Raw genomic sequence first — 15059 nt, forward strand, 5'->3', positions numbered from 1 at the left:
GGCCCCGTCAGCAAGGAAGTAGGGTATAGCAGGCAGAATGGTGAAGGGCCTACTGTGCTACACACACACACACACACACACACACACACACACACACACACACAAACGGTGAAAGGCCTACTGTCCTACACACACACACACACACCCCTCTGAAGTCCTGAAAGGTGATGACTGGGGCCCTTCTTGCCCTGGACCCTCAGCACAGCCAGTGCTGTGTCCTGTGTCACTGCAGGTTTTAGCAGCTGGGCTGGCCTGGACAGTCCTTTCCTCCACCCTTTTCCTAGACATCGATCTTTCATCTCATTTGTGGCCAGCAGCTCCCCAGGGAGAAAGTGAGAGGGAACTAAAGTGGTCGTGTCTTTTCAGAGTTCAGCCCCGCCCCTCTGGTGTGTGTGGGGGAGGTCAGGCACACTTCTGAACTTGTGATGTGCATGTTTCTCCTGTTAGCACCCTTGCTCTCTTTCCTCATTCTGTGGGTGCCTGGGCTCAGGCACTTCTTTGTTCATTTATTTGTTTCGTTTTGTTTTTCCAGACAGGGTTTCTCTGTGTAACAGTCCTGGCTGTCCTGGCTGTCCAGATTAGTCTTGAACTCACAGAGATCCTCCTGCCTCTGCCTCCTAAGTGCTGGGATTAAAGGCGTGCGTCATCACGCCTAGGTTAGGCACTTGAAATGCTGAGGAGTTGGTTTCTGCTGGATCAGTCTTGTACTTCTCAGAGCCACCTGGGCTGGGAGGGGTTAACTGGGAACAAACAAACAATTAACAGTGAGTCCACACTGGGCTGTTCATAACACGTGCTCCCTAACTCCTTTTTACAATGTGGAGTTCAAATATGTCTTCATGATACAGAGTATGAAGGTGCCCACATCCATCCCATCATCCCCTATGAGAATGGGATGGTTTATTCTGAGCCAATATGAGGGACCATGGCTCAGGAATGCAGATTCAGGTTCCTGAATAACATGTTCCAACATAGAAGCAGTTGCATGGACGTTTATGCTCACAGAACAAAAGAAAGTCATACACCAAGGCATTTTCCAGACACATTGCTGGAAACATCAGGTAGGTAGGTTACAGAAAAGCAGGGGAGTTGCTGCTATAGTCTGTCTGATGACATTCTTAGCCGTGGGTTTGGCAGAAGCTGTTAATATATTCTAAAGGGGAATCCAATGGAAGACAGGGAGGAAGGACTGAAGGGTCAAGGAAACCACAAGAAAACCCACAGAATCAACTAGCCTGGGCTCATAGGGGCTCACATACCTGAACCACCAACTAGGCCTGCATGGGACTGACCTAGGCCCTCTGCATATATGTAACAGTTGTGTAGCTTAGTCCTCTTGTGGGACTCCTAACAGTGGGAACAGAGGCTGTCTCTGACTCTTTTACTGACTTTTGGGACCCTTTTCCTCATACTGGGTTGCCTCATCCAGTCTTAATACTAGGGGAGGTGTCTAGCGTTACTGTAACTTGATATGCCATGTTTGGTTGATATTCATGGGAGAAGGAGTAGATGGGGGGGCGCTGGTGTAGAGGGGAGGTTGGGGGAGGGGCTTGGGGAAGAGGAGGGAGGAGAAACGGTGGTTGGAATGTAAATAAAATTATATATATATAATTATGTATACACGCCATTTTGCATATATATTCCAAAGGTTTTACTTAATAAAGGGTGTTGGGTCAGACACAGCCAAGGGTAATGACTTGATATTCAGGAGACTAAACATAGCCCAAGATAAATTGGCTCTGGTTGTGCATCCTGGCACTTCACAACATTAAAGCTGTAATTAGTGGGTCAGTCTTGTGAAATCTTCAACACAAGCACGTGGGATTTCTTTGCTTTTCTGAAAACTAAAGTTCACAGTGCAAAAATTCTAATAAATCTATTGGTAATCCTGGGACTCAGGAAGTAGAGACAAAAGGATCAAAAGTTTCATGGTCAAAAAACAAACAAACAAAAACACACACACAAAAAAAACAAAACTAAATGCTGGTCATGGTAGTGCATACCTTTAATGCCAGCACTCAGAAGGCAGAGGCAGGTGGATCTCTGTGAGTTAGATGCCAGTCTGGTCTACATAGTGAGTTCCAGGATAGCCAGGGCTATGTAAAGAGGCCCTGTCTCAAACAAAAAAACAAAAAGTTTACATTCAACCTCAGCTACATAGTGATTTCAAGGACAGCCTAGGGTTACATGAAACTGCCTTTAAAAAAAAAAAAGGCACCTAAAGACCACAGGACAAGAAGGGTGTTTGTAAAGGCCTTACTCTCAGGAAAAGTGTCTCGATGAGGAAAGATAGTCTTGAGAAATCAAGAAGTTCGGGAACAACTGAGGTCCCTGTGAGAACAGGTGAATGCCAGAAATTCAGGGAGCTCCATGGCAGGAGCTTGCCCAGCTTGCCGGATGCCATACCCAGCCTGTGGGGAAAAGCAATGCTTCTGTATTTAGAGCTTCAAGTGGGTCACGTACCGAAATGAGAAGATAGCGCCATTTCCATTTGCCCCGTTGAGCTTCAATTCCCTAGCCAATTTCTTGGGCTTGCCTGCTGCCGGCTGCTGGTGGCTGAGGACTGGAAAGCTTGCGTGTGGCCCGTTTCTGTCATCACAAGAAGTCCTCTGGTGGTCCATGTGCCACCTTACCGCTGAATAGAAGTCTTGAGAGGTTTATCTTGGGTGATAGCCACTTGGCCCCATCGCTTTGGGCCTGTTGCTTAAAAGTACCATCGCCTTTCTGTACTACCACACTGGGAACAAAGCCTTCAGCACATGGGCCTTCAGCACCCAAACTATTGTGCTAAGTTCTGGGATAAAAATGGAGACCTCATCTTCCCAAACAGAATGCTAAGGGCAAGAGTCCATGCTTTAGAGCAGGCATTCAGAATCCAGGAAGCGAAGTCTCCAAAAGGAAGAATTATCAGCCCAGACATCAAAGGGTACCATTAGATGACCAACAAAGCAAGCCACACCTGGGAGAAGATATCCATACGGGGCGTGTATTCAGAATACATTAAAAAAAACCCTCATAGCTCAAGACTAAGAAGATGAGATGCCCAGTTCTTAAAATATGAAAGAGCTGTGCCAACAGGTGGGAATAAAAACACTTGTTACCAAGCCTGACAGCCGGAGCTCAATTCCTGGGACCCACATAGTGGAAGGAGAAAACTGACTACTGCAAATTGTCTGCTGACCTTCACGTGTGTGTTGTGGCAAGCACGTGTGTGCGCATGCACACACACACACACACACACACACACACACACACACACACACAATAAACAAATATAATAAAAATAGATTATGCAAGATCTGAACAGATGAGTACTTGTGGGAGCCCGTTCTCGGGTTCCTCGTGGCTTTACCCAGCAGGTCCTCATAGAGGATGATTAGACCACGGGCCTGAGTGCAGGTGTCTGAGATGGTCTGCACTTGGCTGTGCTGGGGAGGAGGTCTTTTGCTCCACCCCTTGGCGTCTCTATAAAAACCCTGGGGCAGAGACAGTTGGGGCCCATTGGAATAGGTTCCAGGCCCTCTCGAGGCTATCCTTTATTTTCTATCTGTTTATCTCCGCGATATTCTCCGCAATAAATCCTTCTATCTAATATTTCCTGCTGCTCGCACTCAAGAAAACTCTGGGGAACTGTGGGGGTGGTTGGGTAAACGCCCCACAAGTACTGAGCATGTGAAAATAAGTCTGATAACATTATCATTCATCACCAACCAGTGGGACACCACAGCATGCCCTCAAAAAGGGCTAATATTTAAAATCAGACGATGCTAAGTGCTGACCGGGTGACTCCTCAGAATTACGGGAATGCTGCGTCTTGGTGACAGGATGCCCAGAACAAGAGTCCCTCCTGTGTGTGGTGTCCAGGGGCAAGGCTCTGTTCTAGCAGGAAGCCTGTGGCTAGCAGAGGATACTGGGGAGGCCTGGGCTCTTGGGTTAAGTGGGAACTCTCTCTGACGGGCAGAACGTGAAGGGCATGTTCATTAGTCACAGCCGCTTTAATCACACAACTGTGTATGTGGTTCTTGCCTATAAATTGCACCTCAATAAAATTGATTTTTCCGTTCTGTTGTACATGGGCAAAAGGCCTGGGGTGGGGGCAGATTGCAAGCTTTTCCCTGCCCTACTGGGATTCAGGCCAACCCAGCTATGAAGGAGACAGCAGCAAGAAGCGGGGCCCTGGGAGACCATGGGTGGTAAGGAAAGTGGCCAGCTGGACAGTGGTACTCTGGCCTTTGGGCACAGGCGGGACACAATGTCCTAGAGCCAAGATGTAGGGGTCAGGTCTGGTATGGTTTAGCCACACAGATTTCCACATGAATAATAAAACTAAGGAACACTTAACGATTAACTTTCTCCAGAGGGTTCTCTGGTGAGGTGCATCAGTATGTGTGATGTGCTCTCATGGCCGTTAGTCTACTAACAGGATGCTGGTTTTGTTTGATTTCCTCAGGTCCGTGCCTCCATTAGAAGAATAAATTATATATATATATATATATATATATATATATATATATATATATATAGTGTGTGTGTGTGTGTGTGTGTGTGTGTGTGTGTGTGTATGCCATGGAGCACACGTAGTGTAGTGATCAGAGGACAACTTGTGGAAGTAGGTTCTCTCCTTCCACCACATGGATCCCAGGAATTGAACTCAAGTCCCCAGGCTTGAACCGCAGGCACCTTTACCCTCTAGAGCTATCTTGCTAGTCCTTCTGTTTCCACGTTGTTGTTTAGTTAATGTTTGGTGTTACAGAGTTAAGATCTGTGGTCCAACAACTTTTTTTTTTTTTTAATTTAGGGAGCTGGAGAAATGGTTCAGAGGTTAAGAGAACTTGCTGTTCTTACAGAATCTGGATTCTGTTCCCAGCACCCACATGACAGCTCACAGCAGAGACAGGGTAGGACAGAATAGTTTTGGTCCTCAGTGATGGTAAGACCTGGGGCCCAGCCTGGGGCAGGGTCACTTCTAGGCTTTGAGGATTCTAATTAGCTGTTCTGGGTGGTCCCTCAGCTGTGTGCACTTTCTGTAGCCAGCTGGGGATGGGGACAGAAGATAGCCTGGCAGCATTGTCCCGAAGAAAAAGTCGAGTCTTTTCCTCAAGTTCTGTGCTTTTTTTTTTTTTGTAAATCCCAAGGCTGGTGGCTTCTGATTTATGATGAAGCTGCCTTTTTTTGGGGAAAGCCCTGACCCTTGCTCAGCCACGAGAGAACTAACAGCAGGAAGAAGCCTCACAGCTCTCTGCTTTGTGTTTGTCTTCTTCCCTTTGGATCGGACTTCGGCCTACTACACACGGGCATGCTAACCACCCAAGGAATGTGTCCTACCGAACACCACAAAGAGCACAGAAACCAGGAACAGTCCTCAGAACACAACCAGGGTGTGTTCTCCAGATACTGTCCCAGACCTGCAGTCACCTTAGGTTCCAGGAACAGCGGAGCCACATAGTCACGTCACCTGCAGTGATATCATCCTCTAAGCTGAACAGTCACCTCACAGGCATCTGCTGAAGCATCAGGCAGTAAGAGTTCTCAGAAGACTGAGCCCGAGATCAAGCCAACCGCACAGCAGCAAGGCTGCTGGGTCCCAAGCACCTCTCTCCCCTCCCCCAACCACAAAGGCTAAGATGCGGGGGTGGGGGGTGGGGGGGGTGTTTCTCCACCGTCCCAACATGGTTAAAAATCCTCTCCTGCTTTCTCACTTTTCCTATGGTGTTTTTGGTTTTGGTTTTGGTTTTGTTTGTGAGTGGCTGGACCTGATGTGATGAAACCCTCCAGCATCGGCAACTGGTCTAGGATTCCAGTTATGTGATCTTGCCATAAAACTCAGCAGCACTCCCTATGGGTCACAGGATATCCTTCACCTGGATGCTGGGGGACTTTTCTGTGTCATCTCATACAACTGCCTGTGAATCTGTAATGACCTTAAAATAAGGAATCAGTCAGAAGAATCACACCATGGGCCTGTTAACCAGGAAAGAAGCAGGTACTTAAGAGAGAAATGGGATCTGCAGTGGCCCACATCTGTTGGGGGACATGTTGTAATCAGGCACAGGTTGGTGTCATCGTCTAGTCTCACGCCACTGGCGTCCAGTTGAGTGCCAGACTTCTTGACCCACTTCCCAGCAGCCATGTTGCTGCCGCGCATGGGTACAGATGGTGAGAGCTCAGGAGCTGACAATCAGCCACCAAGTGTGTTCTTCCTGCACCCTGGGGAGCCGAGGATGGGGAGGAGGGAGCTTGTCTATGGCTCCCAGCTGTACTGGGCCCTGCATGTTCTTCCTCCCCCTCCCTTTGTGTTCCTGTTCAGTGTGGACTCTGGTCCTCTCACCTGAGGGTCTGCTGTCACCACGGGGTCTCTCTGGATTTCTAGGATGCCGTCTGTGAAGGGCAGGGATTGTCCCCTAAGCGGATCCAGAGTGCAGAAAGGGGTAGCATGCTGGGCGTCACTGAGCAGGAGTTGTCGTACAAAGAACCCTCAAATCTCACTGTTTGTGTCCCTCCACCGTGGCAGGAAGCATTCTATTCGCCGCTGTAAGCGGACTGCCGTAAATGGAGTTGTTGAGCTAACAAAACCCAACAGAACTCGTTAGAGATGGTTGCCAGTGCAGGCAGGTGTATGATTATGCCACTAGGGGGCAGTGTGGTCACACGGTGGCTTCAGGGCATGTCGGGGTCTTACCCTTAGGTCAGGTTAGGCCCAATGGAGCAGGTAATGGTAATGCCTTCCCAAGTTCAGGCTAGGGTAATCCCAAGAGACCTACTACCTCTGGCTTCCAACCCCAGGATGCAACCAAATGTCCAGAGACTCCCAGAATGAGGGACAGATCACCAATCACCATCCACAGTGGCATACAGGAGGTACTTTGCTCAGGACAGGAAGGTAGAGCCCTTTGGCCTCCAAAATCGTGGCCTTGACTCAGGGGTTTTCCCTGGGGTCCCCAGACAGAAGGAATCAGCTGCTTGCCCTCATTGGTGCCAGCAGGAAGACATTTCGGGAGATAAAGAGTGTTGGGTCTCTTCTGCACTGGCCTGGGACACAGAGAGCCCCTAACCTCCCAGCAAACCCAAAGGTCAAAATTCCTCAAATTCAAATGTGTGTATGCACAACACCCTAACAGAGCACCCCTAAAGCTTGCTTGGCTCTATCCAAAGATGGCTCTGAGGACAAGGAGAAGCCTCTGTTGGCCCTTCACCAGGTGCCAGGGCTCAAGGAAGTTTGTCCTTTGACGTGGCCCTGCCGGAGCTGGTTTTTGGCAGGCTGTGGGGCCTTCCCTAGAAGGTGCTTCTTCCCCAGGAGGGTCTGAGAAGCCAGTGTGTCACCAGGAAGGAACTGGCGGTTCATAGGGATCAGTCATTTTTTTGTTCTAAGGCATTGGTCCTCAACCTGTGGGTCGTGACCCCTCACCAAACTTCTATCTCCAAAACTACTTACATTACGATTCATAACAGTTGCAAAATTACATTTCTGAAGTAGCAATGAAAATGATTTTATGGTCGGGGATCACAGGGACATGAGGAACTGTATTAAAGGGTCACAGTGTTAGGAAGGTTGAGGACCACTGCTCTAGGGAGACCAATTGTTACACACCCAGGACTTATCACCAGGCTGCAAGAGGGTGCAGTGAACACGTCTGAGACTACATCCCCCTGCTAACCTGAGAGGATCAAGTCCCCGGGGACTAAGAGCAGGGTGGTCCTTGTTCTCACAGAAGGCCCAAATCCCACCCTAACCTGGGCCCCGCTGTTGTTATGAGTTTATTCTTTTTAATGAATGGTAAAAATACATGTAACATGAAAGTTACCATTTGAACCATTTTCAGGTGACCAGCCAAGCAGAAGTCCTTCACATTACTATACAATCATAACCACCATTTCTAGAATGTTCTATCACCCCAAGCTAAAGCTCTGCCCCCATTAAACACTGACACCTCCCCCTTTTCCAGCCCATGCAGCCTCCTCTCTGCTTTCTGTGTCAGTGGTCTGATGATGGCAGGACCCTCATGAGTGAAATCGATGGCATCTGTGGTGGTTGGAATAGGTATGGCCCCCATAGACTCATGTATTTGAATGCTTGGCCTATAGGGAGTGGCATTATTAGGAGGTAAGGCCTTGTTGGAGGAAGTGTGTCACCAACGGAAGGGCTTTGAGACCTCATATATGCTCAAGTCACACCCAGTGAGACAGTTCACTTCCTGTTGCCTGTGGATCAGGATGTAGAATTCTCAGCTTCTTCTCCAGCACCATGTCTGCCTGTGTGCTGCCATGCTTCTCACCATGATGATGATGGACTAAGCCTCTGAAACTGTAAGCCAGCCTCAATTAAATGTTTTCCTTTGTAAGAGTTGCCATGGTCATGGTGTCTCTTCACAGCAATAGAAACCCTCACTAAGACAGCATCTTTCCTCTGACTGGCTTGTTTCACTTAGCACAGTGTCTTCAAGGTCCTCCCACGCTGTACCATATACCAGAATGCTTTTCCTTTTTAAGGATGTGTAAGATTCCATTGTGTGGATAGGCCTCATTCCCTTTATCACCCATGATGGATGCTTGGGTGACATCTGCCTCTGACTATTGCTAATAGTACTATTATTTTTCTCCTGTTACTATGGCCAAATTGGTAAGAATTACCCCAGTGTTCAGGTTTTTCTGTGTTCTGTCTTGATTTAACCAACTCTAACACTGTATGCTGATTCTCTATTTCTAGTGAAAACTGCTAGAACCAGCAAGATTCCTCTGCCTCCCTCTCTCCCTGAGGGTAGCTGTTACCTGACAAGGACCAAAGAACCATAGTTTCCTATTTCCAAAATACTGTGCCCTGATATTTCACCAGTATTTCTAAGCAATGTTTCCTCATGCTGAGCCTCAGGAACTTGATTTTCTCTAGTTGTTTTTCCTGAAATTCAAGGTTGGCTTAGACTCCTGTCAAAGTCTGGCACTGGGTCCCTGGCTCAGCCCTTTCTTTGGAGCAGAGGAGCTGAGATTGGATGCAGGCTCCAGGCAGGCCCACTGACTAGGGACACCTGAGCCTTTGAGAGTCAGGAAGTGAACTACAAGAGGCAGGACAGCTGCAGGGACCGGAGCTCCTAGGAGCCCTGGACTATGTGCTCACATACTTCCTGGCTAGGCTGGGCTATGATCTAAGGTGGAAATGTGAATAAGCATACCTGCTCATGTCCAGTAGGGTAGGCTGCCCTCTGCTTTGCCCATGTGTGCTGAGTGCCTCTAGCTGTCCTCTCTACTGGAGAGACCCCTCAGCCCCCCACCCAATGCCAGCCAGCTTGAGGTACAACCCAAGCTGGTGGGGGTCACAGCTGTTGTAGACAGAACTGGGGATCCATAGTCACAGAGGTAAGTGATGTTGCTTAGTGAAGGGAAATCACCCAGCACAGACCCATGCCCTCATTGGCCCTGCCTGCCTGCCTGCCTGCCCACCCAGGGTCCTTGAGGCTCTCACCACCCCACAGCCTGAGAGGCCTTGAGCTAACATGGGTTCCTGATGTGGCCACTGAAGGCAAGGTGACCCTCCTGGATCCAGGGCTATGACTCCAGACCTAGAGGTCTTTCTCACCATGTCCAGTCTCTGCATTCTCTGTCTTCTAAGTCCCCAGGACCAAGACAGGTGGGGAAGGGCAGGGTATGGGAGAGGAATGGCAGTGGGGAGGAAGCCAGGCAGGAACAGTCCTCTCCCACTGCCTCAGCATCCAGCTATTTCAGGGGGTGCAGATGAGGTGAGAGGGGCAGAGGTACTGAATTTCAGCTCTTTTGCGGGCAGGGACCCAAGAACAACCTTTCAGAAGTCATAGGTCATGATAAAGAGCCCCAAAGCACACAGGCACTGGTGGAGGAGTACACAGAGCTGGGAAGCAGGACCAGGGACTTGGGGAGCCAGGAGGAGCAGCCATTCAGACCCCAAAGATTCTGTGGAAAGAGCAGGGAGAAATAGGGTCCTATCATGTAGACAGAAGCCTTTAGGACCCAGTCCATGTGATCCAAGCATCACACAAGCATCCCCAGGTGGGAAGGTAAGATGACAGGCATATTGCCTACAGCCAGCGAGGGCCATGGGCCTTGTGAGGGAGTCAGGCCCTGACTGCCACCCTCAACATCTGCCATGACCACGTTGTTTCCAACTTGTAAAGAGGAGCCTCCAGTCTGAAATTCTTGGGTGTAAAGCCTGACTTTTTACTAATTAAGAGCTTACAATTAGTTAAAACTAATTAAAATGGATTAAATTTGTGCTAATTAAAACTAATTGAATTCTTTTCGAAATGCTGCACAGACTGAAGCAAGCGATGCAGGAGCTTCCGGGATGTAGCAGAGGGGACAGCAGCGACAGTGACAATGGCCTGGGTGAAGGTGGCTGTGGGGGACTCCTTGCCAGGCTATCTGTCAGTTCTGCTATCACATGGGCGTACTCAGGTGGGAATGCGCCCTTGAGCCCACCTTGTGACTGGTGTGGAGGTGTGGCTAGCCACCTTCAGTCACTGAGTTCTGCTGCTTTTGCCCCAGGGAAGAAGGAAGGACCTGATTCTATTGTCACAGCGTTGGGGACTCCTGAGAACCCCTGGGGAAGTGAGAGGATTCACAGAGGGGCTGGGGAGGCAAGTCCACCAGGGCTCATTCAGCAAGCTGGCAAGGGAAGGAGCCATGTTCTGGTGACTGTCGTGCTGGGGTGTGGGGTGGATGGAACTGGGATGAAGCGGCCGTTGCCGTGGCTCTGGACTCTCTTTGATTCCCCTGCCACAAGCAGCCCTCACCTGTCCTCTTGTGGCCAGAACTTTGGGCTAGGGGATAATGGCTGGCTGTACTGCTTCTTTTCACCCTGCACTCTGTCTTTCCAAAGAGTAGGAGCCCTGGGCTTAGCTTGGCTGCTGGTCCCTGAGGTGGGCCAACTATACCAGGGCAGGACTGAGGCAGGGGCTGTTCCAGGTGTCCCCAGGCTGGACCACCTCTGCACTGTCTAACTAATTAATTAATTAATTTTGAAATTAATTAAACAAAATTCCTACTCTGGCTTTCCTGAAGCCAGCTATATTCTGGACACTTGATCGCTGCATTTGGACAATGGACATTCTACTGTTCCCATTGTCCGGTGAGCCCTCAGGTAGCACTGAGCCAGAGAGGCTCCACAGCCTCCTAGACATGCCTCTAGTGAGCATCACGGGGGCTTGAGCCTGAGGGGGCTGCCTCTGCCCACCTGTCCGCCTGTTGGTGCTCCTTCTGGGCAGGGCACAGAAACAGCATGAGGGGAGCAAAGAAGACATGGGGGATGATGGTGCCCCAACACGAGGTGTGATTGGACACTGGTTTCTTACCTGGATGGCTACTGGGCTGTAGATTTGGGTCCCCACAGAGTGAAGGGGAGCACTGCCGGTCAAGACAGGGAACTGTGGAGAAACCAGTGTGAATGCAGTAGCTGGCAGAGATGCAGAACACGCACATAAAAACAGGTTAAAATACTTAGATGTGAACTGCTGAAACATAGATCAGGTATGAGGAAACTGCTGAGACAGTGGAGACCATGTCCCAGCCTGGGCAGCACTCCCTGGAGTCAAGATTTGTGTCCCACAGGTGGATCGAGACATCCCACGGGGCTGCAGCAGAAGCCAGTGAGCAGGCTTTGGATTTGACTCTCCAGTGCATGTATAGGAGATGATGTATTGTGGTATTGTGAAAGGAGTGTGTTTGCTTGTGTCCGTTTGTCCGTGGGTCAGTGAACAAGAGGGAACACACACACACACACACACACACACACACACACACACACACACACGAAACCAGGCTGGCAGCTTCCAGAGTTTGAGAGATTTGATTCCGATTGCTTTTATTTATTTATTTTTTTGAGGAGATTTTACTATGTAGTCCAGATTGAACATGAACTCACGATGATCCTCCTGCCTCTGCCTTCTAAGTGCTGGGATTATAGGTGTGAGCCATCATGGCTGGATTTTTTCCAGGCAAATTTTAAAGTCTTTGTTCTAGTAGATGAATAGTTTATTTGCATGATTCAAAGGTTAAAAAAAAAACCACAAACCCACACACAGTGAGAAGTCTCCTCCTGCCTATACCCTGTACCCAGTGTGGGTAGCTGCCCATCCGTAGCTTCCATTCAGCTCCTATTCAGAGAAGCATGTGGCCTATGTGGAGTGGAAGTTCCCAGGCAGAGCTCTCAGGTAGAGGCTTCCAGGTCTAGGTGCACACACACACACACACACACACACACACACACACACACACACACAGAGTGGATAGCCTGCACTGCTGTGCATTTTCACTTAACATCTCGGAGATTGTTCCACACTAGCACACACAGCACTTCCATCCTCTTTAACAGCAGTGAAGAACGAATCGCCTGAATATTCATGGCTTCACTCACACACCGGGATATTTATAAGGCAAATTGCTAGACACAGAGTTCACTGCCACCCTGGCCCAGGGCAAAGCAGAAATATATTTTAACTCCATCGTTCCACAGCCCATGCTTCCCACTGTGGGGTAGGCACCCACCCAGCGCTCCACAGCTTGAGTCCCCCACATGGGGACTGAGCCCAGTATTGGGATAATGAGAAAGAAGGGAGCCAGGGATTCAGACGAGCTCCAGAAGTGTTGGGACCACCATGGCATTGAGTCAACTTCTCTGAGGCCTGGAGGGATAGTCCTGGTAATGACTAGGGGCTTGGTCTTTGAGAGGGCTTTAGAAGGTGGTTCTGAGATTCTCTACCCCAGCTGAGGAGTAGCTATAGATCCTGAACCTAAATTCCTCCTACCTCAAATAACTGAAGGTGGGCACTTGGAATTATGGTGCTGGGGACCTGGATGTCAGGCATGTGGTGTTGCTCTTCCTGGTGGTGGTGGGAAAATAGAGATAGACCAGGATAAACCAGGCCAGGGAGGCCTGAGCTCTTTGGAGATTAGTGTCCTACCCCTGGGAATATAGAGGTAGAAGCCTGAGAGGCAAAGACGCTGAAGTCATAGGTAGAGGTCGGAGATAAAAGGAGGCCTGCCCAGCTCTGATGACTGCCCCACCGCCCTGCCCAGAATCTAGGTGAATGTGAACAAGAGAAGAACCCAAGGTTAAAGAAACCATAGAGAGGAAGAGGACACAGTCCTCTAAGCTAGAGAGGAGAGCATCGTTGTAGGGCAGAGTACTCAGTGGTCTTTCCCCCCCCCCCCCCAGTTTGGAGAAAAACTTGCTCCTGGCTGGATACTGCTATGACCTTGCCAGAAGTCCTTGCATAGATACATGGGGTCCTGACCCATCCTCAGCATCCATCAGCATCCTCAGAAAGGAGGAACCCAGGGTAGAACCAGGAATGCGACAAGACAATCACCCGTGTTTCCCATTCACGAAACGTGCCGATGTGGGAGGGACAGAAGCCAACCTTGTAGGGGTTATGGTGATATTTTATTTGTATTACAATGTTATTTGTATGTTAATAAATAAAGTTGCCTGGGGGTCAGAGCTATTAGCAAGCCATAGGAAAGCAGGGCAGTGGTGGCGTACGCTTGTAATCCTAGCACTTGGTAGGCAGAGCTGGGTAAGTCTCTGTGTGTTCAGGGATACAGCCATTATTGGATACACATGCCTTTAATCTCAATACCAATCATGGAAAACCTGGAGGCCTATACAGACAGGCTGTGACGAGGCGGTCATGTGGTTGGGTTTACAACCAATGAGAAGGCAGAACAGGAACTCTATATAAAGACTTTAACACAGGGGTAGCTCTGGTTCGGAGAGGTAGGACCACTGCAGGAGGAAGGGTAAGGTTTTAGCTCTTAGCTCTGACCTCTTGGCTTTCTTCTTTGCATTGGTTCTGTGTTTCTTATTTAATAAGAAGGTTGGTTACATCTACAAGGGGTGATGACTAACTTTGGCAGGGTCAGGAGAAGAAGGGCCCTGGGTTCTGATAGTAAAGTCATCCCTCAGGGGTGTGGCCAGCAATTCCCATGATGCTATGCATTGTTTGAACAACTGGATAAACAGCTGGCGGCATCTCACAGGGGTTGTGTGAGAGACCACATGGGCAAAAAGAAGCCACAAGGGTCCCTGTGGTCCCTTCAGCAGACTGAGGCTGGGGACATTAGGACGGACTGGTGCTTCACTAACACACTCTAGGTATGTACTGAAGCATTCCCGTATGTATGTACACATGGACATACGTATGCATAGTTCCCTTCAGTCCACTGAGGGGCCCAGAGTACTAGTTCTGGTGCAATGAGCTATCCAGAGCTTAGCGCTCTGTTATTGTTTCCCTCCCTCCCTCCTGTTCTTCCTTCCTTCCTCCCTCCCTCTCTCCCTTCCTTCCTTCCTTCCTTCCTTCCTTCCTTCCTTCCTTCCTTCCTTCCTTCCTTCCTGAGACAAAGTCTCTTCTAGCCCATACTTGTCGTAGAATATTATTTTAAGGTGTGTTACTTTTGTTTATGTTGCATTTGTTTAACTCTGCGAAGCTGTGTTACTGTGCCTGTCTAAAACACCTGATGGTCTAATAAAGAACTGAATGGTCAATAGCAAGGCAGAGGAAGGATGGGCGGGGCTGGCAGGCAGAAAGAATATATAGGAGAAATCTGGGAGGAAAGAAGAAGTAGCCAGAGAAGGAGGGGGACTCCAGGGGCCAGCCACCCAGCTACACAGCAAGCCACGGAGTAAAAGTAAGATTTACAGAAGTAAGAGAATGGGAAAAGCCCAGAGGCAAAAGGTAGATGGGATAATTTAAAGTTAAGAAAAACTGGCTAGAAACTAAGCCAAGCTAAGGCTGGGCATTCATACGTAATAATAAGCCTCCCTGCATGATTTATTTGGGAGCTGGGTGTCAGGCCCCCTCAAAAAGTAAAAACAGCAAAACAACACATATTGTCAACAAAATTCCCATGCAGACAATGACTTTGAACTTTTACATGGGTTCTATAGTCTGGCAACACTTTGTGGGGCTCATATTCCCCAGTGCTGGCCTCTGGTGTGTCCTTAACCACTCCTGTGCCTCTCAGCTGCCTTTACCTCTTGAATGCTGGGGCAAGGTTCATGAGGTGCTGGGGATGGATCCCAGAGCATGCTAGGCAAG

This window comes from Peromyscus eremicus, chromosome 16_21 (genome assembly GCF_949786415.1).
Source record: "Peromyscus eremicus chromosome 16_21, PerEre_H2_v1, whole genome shotgun sequence".
Classification (NCBI taxonomy): domain Eukaryota; kingdom Metazoa; phylum Chordata; class Mammalia; order Rodentia; family Cricetidae; genus Peromyscus; species Peromyscus eremicus.